The 13,607-nt window shown below is 40.3% G+C and overlaps 1 long non-coding RNA gene across 1 annotated transcript in view; it reads left to right on the forward strand.

The window, feature by feature from the left end:
* The first annotated feature begins 11,218 nt into the window (after positions 1–11,218).
* The window catches only part of LOC136009272 (uncharacterized), a 76,466-nt gene continuing 74,077 nt past the window's right edge, over positions 11,219–13,607 (forward strand). Inside the window, exons 1-2 of the long non-coding RNA XR_010610453.1 lie at positions 11,219–11,243; positions 12,054–12,160. This is a non-coding gene — a long non-coding RNA (uncharacterized LOC136009272). The remainder of the gene's footprint in view (positions 11,244–12,053; positions 12,161–13,607) is intronic.

Below are 13,607 nucleotides of genomic sequence, written 5' to 3' on the forward strand. Positions count from 1 at the left end.
GCCTGACCCGTTCTTGAGGGAGGTGTGCTGCTTACCAGGAGCACGGATCAGGGATGTTACAGAGAGGCTGCCTGCTCAAGTAAGTCCCACGGACTATTGCCCATTCCTGTTGATCCATGTGGGTGCTAGGGATATAGATAGTAGTAGCCTGGGGACCATAAAGAAGGACTACAGAGCCCTGGGAGAGGTGGTTAGGGGCTCTGGAGCTCAGATAGTCTTTTCGTCAACTCTTCAGGACACAGGGGAGGACCTAAAAAAAGCTAGGAGGATTAGCCAGATTAATAAATGGTTAAAAGGGTGGTGTCATAGACAGGGAGTTCGGTGTCTTGAACATGGGACTGAAGTTTGTAGGCCAGGTCTAGTGGGGGCTAGTGGAGCTGGTCTGATGATAAAGAAGGGGAAGAACAGTTTTGGTAGGAGGCTTGCCAGACTGGTCAAGGAGGCTTTAAACTAGATGTGTTGGGTGCAGAAGATCAACGGACAGCACACTGATTAATGTAATCAGAAACTGACCTTTATTCACTTCAGAGAACTGCCTTATATAGCTTCCAAGCTTGGTCCCGCGCTTAAGATTTACAATGATTGGTTTCTACACATAAATCAAAGACAGCTGATTGGTTCCTTCTACAGCATCTGGGAGCAACACTAGCTGATTGGTCCCTTCTTCAGCATCCGGGAGTTGTTTCCCTCCTGCAGAACTTCCGCATACATGGCCACGACTTTGCTCTGAAGTAACAGGAACTAGGCCATTAGTCCTCACTACAAGCTCTAACCAATTGCAAGAGCCCTGGATCGCTCATGTGCTCATTGCTTGTTAAAAAGCCCTCAACAGTTGGGGGAGGGGGGCATCATTCCATCCCAACACACCCAGTCAGTTGCCAACACCTATAATAAATGCTCAGAGAAATGTAGAGATATTCCAGCCGCTCCAGCCAACGAGCCGGCCTCATTTGGAGCTCGGCTCAGATGCCTCTATATAAAAGCCCATAGCATGGGGAACAAATGAGGAATTAGAGATGTGTGCACGTCTACGGGGGTATGATATAATAAGCATCACAGAAACATGGTGGGATGGCTCTTATGACTGGAGTGTTGGAATGGAAGGTTACAGGCTCTTTAGAAAAGACAGGCCTGACAGGCGGGGAGGGGGAGTTGCCCTTTATGTTAGGGATAAGCTGGAGAGTATGGAACTCTGTCTGGGGACAGGTGAGCAGTTTACAGAGAGTTTGTGGGTCAGGGTTAAAGGGAAAACATCCATGGGAGACATTACTGTGGGGATCTGTTACAGGCTGCCTGAGCAAGGAGAACCTGTGGATGAAGCACTCTAAAGACAGATAAGAAAATCCTCACGCTCACAGGCCCTTGTTCTCATGAGGGACTTCAATCACCCTGACATCTGTTGGAGGGACGGTAGGGTCCGCAACAAGCTATCCAGGAGGTTCCTCAATTGTGTGGAAGACAACTTCCTTCTGCAAGTAATAGAGGAGCCGACAAGGAGAGGTGCCATGCTTGACCTTGTGCTCACCAACAGGGAAGGGCTTGTTTAGAATGTGGTGCTCCAGGGCAGCTTTGGATGCAGCGATCAAGAGATGGTCGAGTTTGAGATCCCCGGGAGAGTGAGAAGAGCGTGCAGCAAGTTAACTGCCCTGGACTTCAAAAGAGCAGACTTTGGCCTCTTCAAGAACGTGCTTAGTAAGGTTCCGTGGGATATAGCCCTGGAGGGCAGGGTAGCCCAAGACTGTTGGTTGATATTCAAGGATCACCTGCTACAAGCTCAGGAGTGCTGCATCCCAACTAGAAGGAAGTGCGGCAAGAGGGCCAGGAGAGCTCTTTGGATGGATAAAGAGCTGCTGAGGAAAATTCAAATGAAAAAAGAGGCTTATAAAAAGTGGAAGCAAGGACAGGCAGCCTGGGTGGAGTACAGGGATGTTGTCCGGGAAGCTAGGGACCAGGTTAGGAAGGCTTAGTCCCAGTTAGAATTAAACTTGGCTAGGGATGTTAAGGATAACAGGAAGGGATTCTACAGATATATAGCAAACAAAAACCAGACTAGGGGCAACATAGGCCCCCTGAGGAAGCTCTCGGGAGAACTGTCTACACAGGATTTGGAGAAGGCTGTGGTTCTGAATGACTTCTTTGCCTTGGTCATCACTGGCAATGGCTCTGACTGCACCACCCAAGTCTTAGAAGGTAGACGCAGGGGCTGTGAGAATGAAGACCTTGGGCCCACTGTAGGAGAGGATCTGGTTCAGGACCATCATAAAAACCTAAATGTACACAAGTCCGTGGGACCTGATGAAATCCATCCGTGGATCCTGAAGGAGCTGGCAAATGAAGTTGCGAAGCCACTGGCCATCCTATTTGAAAAATCATGGCACTCAGGTGAAGTTCCCGATGACTGGGAAAAGGGAAATATAACCCCCATTTTCAAGAAGGGGAAAATGGAAGACACGGGGTATTACAGACCAGTCAGTCTCACCTCTGTGCCTGGAAAAATCTTGGAGCACATTCTCCTGGATGGTATGCTAAGGCATATGAAAAACAAGGAGGTGCTTGGTGACAGCCAGCATGGCTTCACTAAGGGGAAATCCTGCCTGACCAATCTGGTGGCCTTCTATGATGGGGCTACAAAACTGATGGACAAGGGTAGAGCAGTTGATGTCATCTACCTGGACTTGTGCAAAGCGTTCGACACTGTCCCACGCCACATCCTTGTCTCTAAATTGGAGAGACATCAATTTGATGGATGGACCACTCGGTGGATAAAGAACTGGCTGGATGACCGCACACAAAGAGTTGTGATCAATGGCTCGATGTCCGGCTGGAGACCGGTAACAAGTGGTGTCCCTCAGGGATCGGTGTTGGGACTGGTCTTGTTTAACATCTTCGTCGCTGACATGGACAATGGGATTGAGTGCACCCTCAGCAAGTCTGCCGATGACACCAAGCTGTGTGGTCCGGTTGATATGCTGGAGGGAAGGGATGCCATCCAGAGGGACCTTGACACGCTTGTAAGGTGGGCTGATGCCAACCTTATGAAGTTCAACCATGACAAGTGCAAGGTCCTACACCTGGGTCGGAGCAATCCCAGGCACAGCTACAGACTGGGCAAAGAAGAGATTCAGAGTGGCCCTGCGGAGAAGGACTTGGAGGTGCCAGTTGATGAGAAAATGAACATGAGTTGGCAGTGTGCGCTCGCAGCAAAGAAAGCCAACCGTATCCTGGGCTGCATCAAAAGGAGCGTGACCAGCAGGTCGAAGGAGGTGATCCTGCCCCTCTACTCTGCTCTTGTGAGACCTCACCTGGAGTATTGTGTGCAGTTCTGGTGTCCTCAACATAAAAAGGACATGGAACTGTTGGAACAAGTCCAGAGGAGGGCCACGAGGATGATCAGGGGACTGGAGCACCTCCTGTATGAAGATAGGTTGAGGAAGTTGGGGCTGTTGAGCCTGGAGAAGAGAAGGCTGTGTGGAGACCTCATAGCAGCCTTCCAGTACCTGAAGGGGGCCTATAAGGATGCTGGGGAGGGACTCTTCATCAGGGACTATAGTGACAGGACAAGGGGTAACGGGTTAAAACTTAAACAGGGGAAGTTTAGATTGGACATAAGGAGGAAATTCTTTCCTGTTAGGGTGGTGAGGCACTGGAATGGGTTGCCCAGGGAGGTTGTGAGTGCTCCATCCCTGACAGTATTCAAGTCCATGTTGGACATAGCCTTGTGCGGGATGGTTTAGTGTGAGGTGTCCCTGCCCATGGCAGGGGGGTTGGAACTAGATGATCTTGAGGTCCTTTCCAACCCTAACTATTCTATGATTCTACGATCCTAGTTGAAGTGGAACGTCAGAATGACAATTTGCTTTAGGACTTACGTGATTCATCACCAAGAAACCAGTATGAAAATTTATTTTGCCCATGGGTGCTGCCATACAGAAATATCATGATTTGACTTGACTTCACAGATTGAGGCATCTTCTGATGATAGAATCATTACTTTTTAAAAAAACAATTTATTTTTTCCTTTGTTTAGTCCTGTAAACATTAACAGTGTTGGTGCTCTTGTCTGGGGAGAGCAATGCTCTCTCCATGACTTTGGCCAGTGAAGTCTTTCCCTGAGTGCTAAGCATTGCTGCAAATAGTTATCTAATTGACACCTACATATTGTGAGATAAAGTTGAAGGCATATTTTTGGAAGATGGAAAATATGGTGGCATTGCCATGTACCAAGCTCAGTTTTGCTTATTTGGGCTTTTAAGTCATTTTTCCTACCAAATCCTACCAAGATTTTGTTCAGTTATAACCTGCAGATCATGTAATTTCTCTGCCCTTCTTTTCATACCAAAGACCCCCTTCCAACACTTCCTAGCCTCATTTTAAATTCTCCAAACATAATCTCTTTCTCTTCCCTAATTCCTGTTCGCATTTGGCATGTATTGGAAGACTGGTAATGATTGTGTTCTTCATGGTAACCCTGTCAAATGTGCTGGGCCTGTAAGAAGTATAGGAAAACCCAGAAGTTATTGGGGGTTTTGTTTAGTTTCCATGGCAACAAATAATAATAAAAGAAATCTCAATTTTGAGTTTCCTTCCTTCTGGCTTCTTCCTGCTACTTAAGGGAGCTGTCTGTATGCTACCCTTTTAACTTTTTCTGTATTTTGGTACCTACTTGTTTGTCAAATGCATGAGTTAATTTTTGTGGACTTGGTCTGGAGAGCTTGGCTGCAGAGATTCTTTGAATGTTTCTAGAGTGCACTGACAGCGGGGAGTTTAGATGGGTCAAGGATAAGGACTGCACTTCTGCAGGAGTGTCTTATGTCAGAAGACTTGGAACTGATTTCTGAGCACAGAAAGAAGTAACTATACCAGAGAAGAATGAGAATACATTAGTGGGATATACAGCAATATTATGTTACAAGTACTACTGGGCTGGAAAAACACCTGTGAGAAGGCAGCTCTTGTTGCATAAGAAGCAAAGAGAAGAATTCTGCCTGAAATCCTGTATTACATTTCTTTGTATGAAGTACATACTGGTAGAGTAAATCACGTTTAGCAATTTCTTCCTTTATACTTTCTTCAGAATAACAAAGGGTTAACATTGTTCTTCATCTTGTCTATCTCTGTTTCTCCATATTTATATTTGTAGCCAACTGTACAGCATAAAATATGGCTTAAAAGTTTACTGTAAAATGCTATTCATGCTGGGTGGTAAAGTGACTACATAAAATGTTATCAAAAATATATTGTAAAATGCTGTGATAAAAAGCTGTAGCTCATACAGTACTGATACAGCAGTGCTATGACATGTACCTTATAAAGCGCTATGAAACCTGCAGCATCTATGGCACTGATCAAACTGTGAAGCAAATTAATTTGAATGGTACCTAGTTTTACAGTACTCAAATATATTTACTTAAAAGGTAGTGTAATTCTGAGCTCCCAGGTGGAAGTGAAAGAGGAAGGACAGCTCAAAGTCGTCATTTTGAGCACATTGAGAGAAGAAAAGGAATGACAAGGTTATTGCCTAGCAGTGAACTGGACCAGGATTTGTAAATGGGTGGGTAGAGTCAGAGAACATTATAAAACACATTGTTCTTGTGACAATATAAATCAGTTCCTCAGGCTGATCTAAATGCTGTTTATCATTTCAGGCAGATGGAGAATAACCTTAAAAATACCTGTGTGTATCAGCACATCATGGATGTTTCATTTGGCCAAAACCAGCACAGTTTAGCCAGTTACACTTTGTTATTCACATTACACATAAATAGGAAAAATCATAACTTACCCAAAAAACACTATTTCAGACTCTCTTCATAAAACACAGTGCCTGTGTAGCTTCCTTAGATTCTGTTTTTAGAATCCGAGATTGAGAAAAAAAAAAAAAAAAGACAACTACTTTTAAGAGAGATCTCGTAAGGGTAATGGTATTCATGTCATCAGATTTTCTTATTCCTGTGTGCACTGCTCACAATAATATACAGCTTCGTGATTGCATTCCAGGTCAAAGTTAACCCTTGCTTCTTTTTATATGAACATGCTATAGAAGCCTTTCCCTTGAGGTCCAGATTTCATTGTTGGCTTCTGAGGAGCTTTCTCCCCCTTTTCCAGCATTGCCAGGTATCCTAGGTGTCACTCCTCTGTACCCTGTCATTGTAAGTGGCTTCATTATTCCAGCAGTTCCTTACAAAGGTTTCCAAAATATTTTTCTCAGAATAATAAATATTTCAGAAATAAAGGTGAACCAGGACCTCTGCTAATCTCCTAAGTGTTTGCATGACTCATGGCATAAAACTCGGTACTAGCACTGTCACAGAGAAAAAAATGATCAGCTCACATGTCTTAAGCTGAATCAGGGTTGAGGTATTAATTAGCAACAAATAATTAATCAGTAATGGGTTAACTACACCTGTTGGAAAAGAGCAGAATTTTGTATGATAAAACAATTGTATAAAATAGTAGAAATTATTATGTTTGAGAAATTTATTAATCAACAGTGAGGTTTTGTATATTAGAAAATGTTATAACTTTGTAGTTTTGTATCATGGCTGTTTTGTAACCAATGTTGCAATGGTAGTCCATAACCAGATATGGTGAAAGGCGTATGAGCGGATTTAGAAAAGTATGTACTGGAGACTATACCCAAGTAGAACCTGTGCATAAGATAGCCAGAAGAGCATCCCAAAAGCAGTCAAAGGAAGATAAGAAAATGCTAGCGTCCACACAAGGACTGGAATATACTCAAGTAAGGGAAAGGTGAAGAGAACAACCTGAGGAAGACTTCTTACTTCATCCGAGGAAGACTCTTACTTCATCGGAACGACCACCAGGCGACCACCAGAGGGGGCTGCGCAAACGCAGAAGAGGCTGATGTCGTAGTAGACTGATGTGGCAATCCGTAATGCATATGCATTAGTTACATGTTGTAACCCATGTTGAATATGTATTAGTTGTGAAACTTTTAGAATATAAATTGGGGACACGATGTGACGAGGTTGGAACCAGATTTGGGTGCGTACCCCTGGTTTCCCAGCACTGCAATAAAGCACCTCATATAACCCTTCCAGTGGTTATGTGTTTGTTCCTACGCTAACACACCTTCAGGATGAGTGTCAGCAATACAACATATAGACCACAATAATAGACATTTATGAGCTGTTTAAAAAGACCTGTAAATTACCCTTCTTACCAACCCTATTGGGTAATAAGCATAAACTGACAGCAGTGTTTGCTGACCCCATGAGCCTACTACCACAGGAGTGATGAATGCCAGTTGGGGCACCACTTAGTAGAGCTCACCATGTTAGTGTTATATGTTTATTATAATCCCAGAAGAACACATAAACTGTAGTAAGCCTTAAGGCTGTTAGCCAAAGTCTACCTAAAGCCAATAATTAACCTTTAGCCAAAAACCCCATTGAGCCTAAAAGCCTGTCCTGCGTAGTCAGATTCCCTGAGCACTAAAGGTGCAGGAACAACTACAGCTTTGCAGTGTATCAAGAACAAAAGGACTATATCATGTAGAGTATTAGAAAGCTTATAGGCAGTGTCATAAAATACATCAAGTCAAATAACCCAGAATGCATTTACATAGTATTTAGATTTAATTTGATGATTGTCTGGATTATTTTAGGAAGGCTTATATGTTTTCTTTCTTGTTCGTTGAATTTAGGATTTCAAAAGAAGCAGCTTTGAGAAAGCTGGGGAATGAAATCTCTATCTGTCCACTGAGTTAGTTCAACTCTGTCAGCAGCTACACTTAATCTGTTGGTTTAAAACCAAGAGGAAAGAGCTATTCAAGAGAGAAGGTGGTTCTGTCTTCTGAGACCACTGACAAGAAAACAAACTGGGATGCAGCATTCTGAGCAAGTAACTTCAAAGAAAACTGTGCTTTGATTTCAACGTGTTAAGGATGTATAGACAGCAGTTTTGCAAAAGGCCTGAGCCTTGGCAGTACTCTTAGCTATCTTCTGCCAAGTGTTCTCAGCAGCAAAAAGATTCAAACGTGTAAGGGGTTCTTTAAGCAGTGAAGAGATGTTTCTGGAAAAAATTCCCAGCCAGAAATCTGAAAAAAATAGATGCTTCCCTTGAGGGCCCTTATTAGGCTAGGCTTCTAGACTCTTTTAAGTGCTGAGTCTATGTACACCAAAAATCAACTGTCATGAAAGATACAAAAGAGATGAGTTTAAGATTGCAAGATACATCAAGCTGTCATTTGATGATGAGGGAGCATATGATAACAAAGAAATCTGCACTTGATTTGTGGGAATATGGTGTGTAATTACATTCCTAAAAGAAAAGATGACATAGATTTAAGGCTCTGCAGTCTGAATAAAAGATGACACAAAGTAATTAAATGTATGTGTGCAGTTAATATCCTTACACTGAATGAACTTGTTCAAAATGCTGCTGTCCCCAAACTCCACCTGTTACTTATTTGTTGATTCTCTGAGGATAGACTGTAGAAAGGCTTTTGTGCTTGAAATCTAGTGCTTTTTCACCCCCAGCTATATCAGTGTGTCTATCTAAAAGATACTTGCCTCCCAAACAACCTTATCCTTTATATCACAGTATGTCACTGAAATAATCAATCAGTGATTAAGGCACCTTTGTGCCAGACAAAAAGTGGAAGACAGTCCATGCCCTGAGGAGCAATTCTCTGGATACAGCAGTGATCTTGCTCTCTGTCAGGACAGAGAGCAAGATAATTGCTGTATCAAGATTCAGTATCATAAATGTTATATACAGCAGCCACTGAAAAATCTGCTTTAACCATAGCCAAGCTTTTAAGCTTGCTGTCGTCTCTCCATAAAGGACTTGAAATTTGGATAGGACAATCCATACAGGCTCTGTACCTATGGTCTCATGAGATGATCTACAGATGCGAAGATCCAAGAGAACAGATGCATAAGCAGAACAACATTTTTGCTGTATGTATAATTGAGATGGTTCTTTAAAGTGCTGAATGAATATAAAAAGTTATGATGAATACTTAGGCATTAAAACACATTTTTAAGCTCTGAAACTAGTGTTTCAAGTAAAAAATATATTTCAGAATATTATTGTACTTGAAAAAAAATTCAGAGCATGTTGAAACAGAGATGCAGTCATGCTGTTAGTTTCTGTGTGTTACTACATGACAAAAGTGAGTTACCATAAATATTAATGTCTAACAAAATTATATTCTGTTGATAAGTAGCAGAATACAGTTGACATAATGAGGAATAAGAACGAAAAGGAAAATATAACAATTAACTTTACTTAATCATTGCTAGTCATCATTAAGTCTTTTATTCTCTGTAACTACTGCTTCACAAATTCAGTATCAAACAATTTTACATGAACTAAATTAAAAACATATGAAAAAATGATTTATATTAATTTATCATCTTATCTTAAGAAATTGCTTGAAGTCTAAGGGCCTTCTCCTGTGGTGCCGTATTGAGAGTGTATGCATGATTCTGGAGCTTTTACACAAATTAGCGTAATGGAAGCAAATTTAACAGAATATTACCTAAAAATCTCTACTGTGGTAGGCCAAATGTACAAGCATAAGTACACTGGCAGTGCACTTATGTCTGAATTTGAAAATTATTAATTCATGAAATATGAAAGAAATTAAAGCTACATAATGTGATGAAAGCATAAGTATGTGATATAAACCCCTTTGTTGCTGTTAAAGACAGCATTTGGGTTTCTGCATAAATGTACTAGGTATTACTTAGATTTTAATTCATTTATATAAAACCTAGTAGCAAAGTGAAATTTGAAGGCCTGAGTCAAAGAAACACAGAATATACATATTTGGATACACATTATCTATAATAAACGTAATAATACATACACAAATTTTCATTAGATGGGAACAGACGGCTAGATCAAAACATGCCATGGCCTCTGGGAAAGCAGAGACATAGTCTCCAAAGCAATGGTCCCTGCATAGAGTCATTAATGGTATTATAATGTTCCTGAATAATTTTTACCTTAATAGCACTCACTCAAGTAAACAGCAAAGTAATGGATACGGTGATTAAACTTTTTTAAAAGTACTGACATTAAATTTTAAAATCAAATATTAATATTGATTTTCATCTACTACTACAGATTATTTTAACAAAAATATTAAAACATTAAAGTGTTTTTAAAATGCTGTATGTGCATCTTTTCTTTATTCTTTCTGTTTAAATCTGGAACTCTTCCCCTGTTCTTTCACAGACAGTGGCTATATAAACAGTCAGAGACCTTTTTTCTCTGTCTTTTCTTCATAAGTGCCTCCTGTGTTCTTTACTCTGTTCATTCTGTGAGTTTCTTATACATCACACTTGTCTCCCCCCTTTCCCCTCTGCATTTCTTTTATCCTTGTTAACTTCTTTAGGTCTGAAATGGAGTTAACTGATGCTCGCCAATGTCCAATACCAAGGCTACAGTTACACCCAAATCTAGATCTTTGTTGCCTACTGTTTAAAGGCCCACCTGTTTTTGTGGGCAGTACAACTGAGGAGCAGCATACCCACATTTATATCCACATTTATACCCACTAGCCTTAGGTACTCCAGTCTAATAATTGGGTACTCTGCTGGATATGAAACAACTGAAGATAACTTTCAACAACTGCTCAGAGCAGAGACAGGCATGCTCGCTCATTAAACTGCTTTGGGAATTTGCACTACGGCTGTGGCTTTAGTGGTGTACATATTTTAATTTGATGGGAAGAAAAGTTCTGTTAGGCGACTGAGGCTTCTGTTGCTACATCCTCTATAAAACACAGCAAATCACATACCTGTAACTTTGCAGTGAGAGGGAAATAAGAATAGTAAAAAAAGAAGGGATTTCTACTAGGCTGGAGATATACAGCAGAGAAAGAGCTGACTAACTCCATTCCGTTGTGTTTTTTATGTAAACTGTTCTTGCATATAACAAAAAGATTAATATATTTCTGCAATAAAGAAACACTTTAAGCACCAGATTATGAACTACATTTTTATTATGAAACTATATCTCCTCTCACTCCACCAAACCCTCTCCTATTTCTATAGCAGCATGAAAAGACTAGCAAATAGCAGCAGCCAAGGCAGCAACTGTTGCTCAGCTTTCACACAGCTGTACAGGGCAAGGTAATGATGAACAGCTGTGCCCAATCAGACATACTGAGCAAAATCAGACAACTCTATAAAAGAATCACACAGAAAATGCATAGGAGAATGATGTAGTTGCACTTGAAGACTGGGGGTGCCTTCTGTCTTTACTGAGTTGGTGGCTTTCTTTCTTTCCTTTTTAATAGTGGCTTGGTTTTGTTTGTTTTTTTGGTATTTTTTTTGTCTGGTGGTACCTGTTGTCTCAGTGAAGCAATCTATTTTTATTTTCAATTTAAATTTTAGCTTTCTTGCAGAAAGCTGTGAAGGATAATGCATGTTTTTGGTGGGTTTTTTTAATTTGTGAGGTTGGTTTTTCTTTTTTTTTTTTTTTTGTTGTTTTGTTTGTTTTGGGTTTTTTTATCTGTTTATTTTTCTTCAGCAAAACAAGTTTATAATGATTATTTGGCTGTAAAGGCATTAAAACTGGTTTGTGGTGTGATAGTTGAAGGTGTTTCATTATGTGACCCATGTAACTTTCCTGGTGAAGAAAGGGTGTTTCTTTGGAGGAAGACTATTACTTGCTTTAGAGAACTGTGTACAAGAAGGCTTTTGCTAGAAAATGTATTACAAGGAAGTGCCTTATAGCCAAAGGTATCAAAAATCAAGGCAGTGCCTTATAGCCAAAGGTATCAAAAATCTAGTGAAGTAGAGAAGGAAACGAGACTTTTTGTACAAGGTTGAGCTTGTATCTCTGATGTACCTGATCTCCTTAGAGACAACATAATGGGTGTCTGAATTTCCTTTGAAGAACTAACTACCAACTTTAACTCGTTGCAAGTCTTAATCTTCTGATAAATGATTGTATAAGTTGTATAGGACCTTGTTTTTAGTATGTTTATTTGTCATGTTTAAGAGTTTAATTCCTTTTCATTTAAGCTTAGCTATGTGATAGTTATGAACTGACACTACATAGTATTATTACAGGTAACGAGACTGAAGCACTGAATGTGATGGAATGTTTGCTGACCTATACAACCAAATTCCTGAAAATGGAGACACAGCAAAAGCAGATGGGTGAGAGATCTAGAATGGTGAGTTACTTCCTTTCACTGCTTTTTTGTTCAGTGCTTTCAGTTACCTCATGCTCTTTGCATGAAATTCTTCAAAGGCATGCTAGGGCTTTTAAGGGAAAGGGTGATGTGGTTATTGTATGTAGATCATATTGATGGGCTTACAGAATTTTTATGAAGGTATTGAATTTAAAAAAAAAAAAGGATTTTTTTCAATGTGTCTGGATGCCTACATGGAATTAAGCTTTTAGATGCTTTTCAGTGTCTCTGTAGGCCTTACTTGCATGTGTAACTGGTAAAATCGTCTTTATGTCTTAGCTCTTGCTGTGTGCTGAGGTTAATCTCCTTTGTAAAAGGAGATAAAACAGTGGCCCGAACAGCAAGGAAGGTAGCTTATATATGGTTGTAGCCATTTTCTTTAGCAAATGTGTTTGAAATTGTACCTCAGTTCTATAGCATAACATTATAGAACATGAAAATGGACATAGGTATTTTCTGGAGATGCATGTGGTGTGTTCTCATATTGGCATAGACTCCATTAACTGTGGAGTACTAGCTGGCTTAAATATAGCTGTTGCCTAGCAATCTTGTTATACACAGGTAACGTTAGAAAACAGAAGTTTATATCTGAAACTAGTGAATCATGTCTGACCTGTGCCTGCATGTGAAAACTGAAAGATGCTAGTGCTGTAAGTATAGAATGTATGTTGCATTTGTACTTTGAGTGTATGTTTCCTCACTGTGTTGAGTAAGTGCTAATAAAAGTACATTTAGTTTCATTCATTTACAGTACCCTTGCAGAAGCATCTTTTTTCTGCCTTTAATTTGTACCATCTCTAACATTAGCTATTTTCCATTCTACTTTTTATAAAGAAAAATGTTATTGTTCAGGAAGATGCATTTGCAGTTGTTCACTGGGCAAGGTAGTGAACATGGGAAATACTGAGGCAGGAAGAATCCTAATGCTGTCAGTCACTAGTGGCGTATCTTTTTAGAGAACATTGTATATAGTGTTTGTAACAGTTTACAACCATTATGCTCCTACATGGAGGAGGAGGCTTATAATCTCCCAGTTGAGTTGTATTTGGATTTCTAATGAGGAAGAGCGCTTTTTTGCTGTAGGACCTTGCCTAGAAACTTTGTTACGGAATGTCAGGTCACAGCTATTTAACGCAGTGCGTGTCTTAGCCTTTTTTAACTAGCAGTGTTTTACAGTTTCACAGGTTCATGAGGGGAAAATACTTGTTAGTAATATTTTGTGTACTCTTGAAACAAACTGCTTAGCATGCTCATTAGACTAAGGTGTCTAAAACTTTTTCTGCTTGTTAATAAACTTCTACACATTTAGTGCTTGCAGGAGCTTAACAAGTCTATTCTTGGTCAGCTTAACTGTTTCCTGTAGTGGACAGCTAGTTACCCTGACCTGATGTTTCTTTGCTAGTAAGTTGCTGATATCTCCAACAGATAG

This window comes from Lathamus discolor, chromosome 2 (genome assembly GCF_037157495.1).
Source record: "Lathamus discolor isolate bLatDis1 chromosome 2, bLatDis1.hap1, whole genome shotgun sequence".
In the NCBI taxonomy this organism is placed as follows: Eukaryota; Metazoa; Chordata; class Aves; order Psittaciformes; family Psittacidae; genus Lathamus; species Lathamus discolor.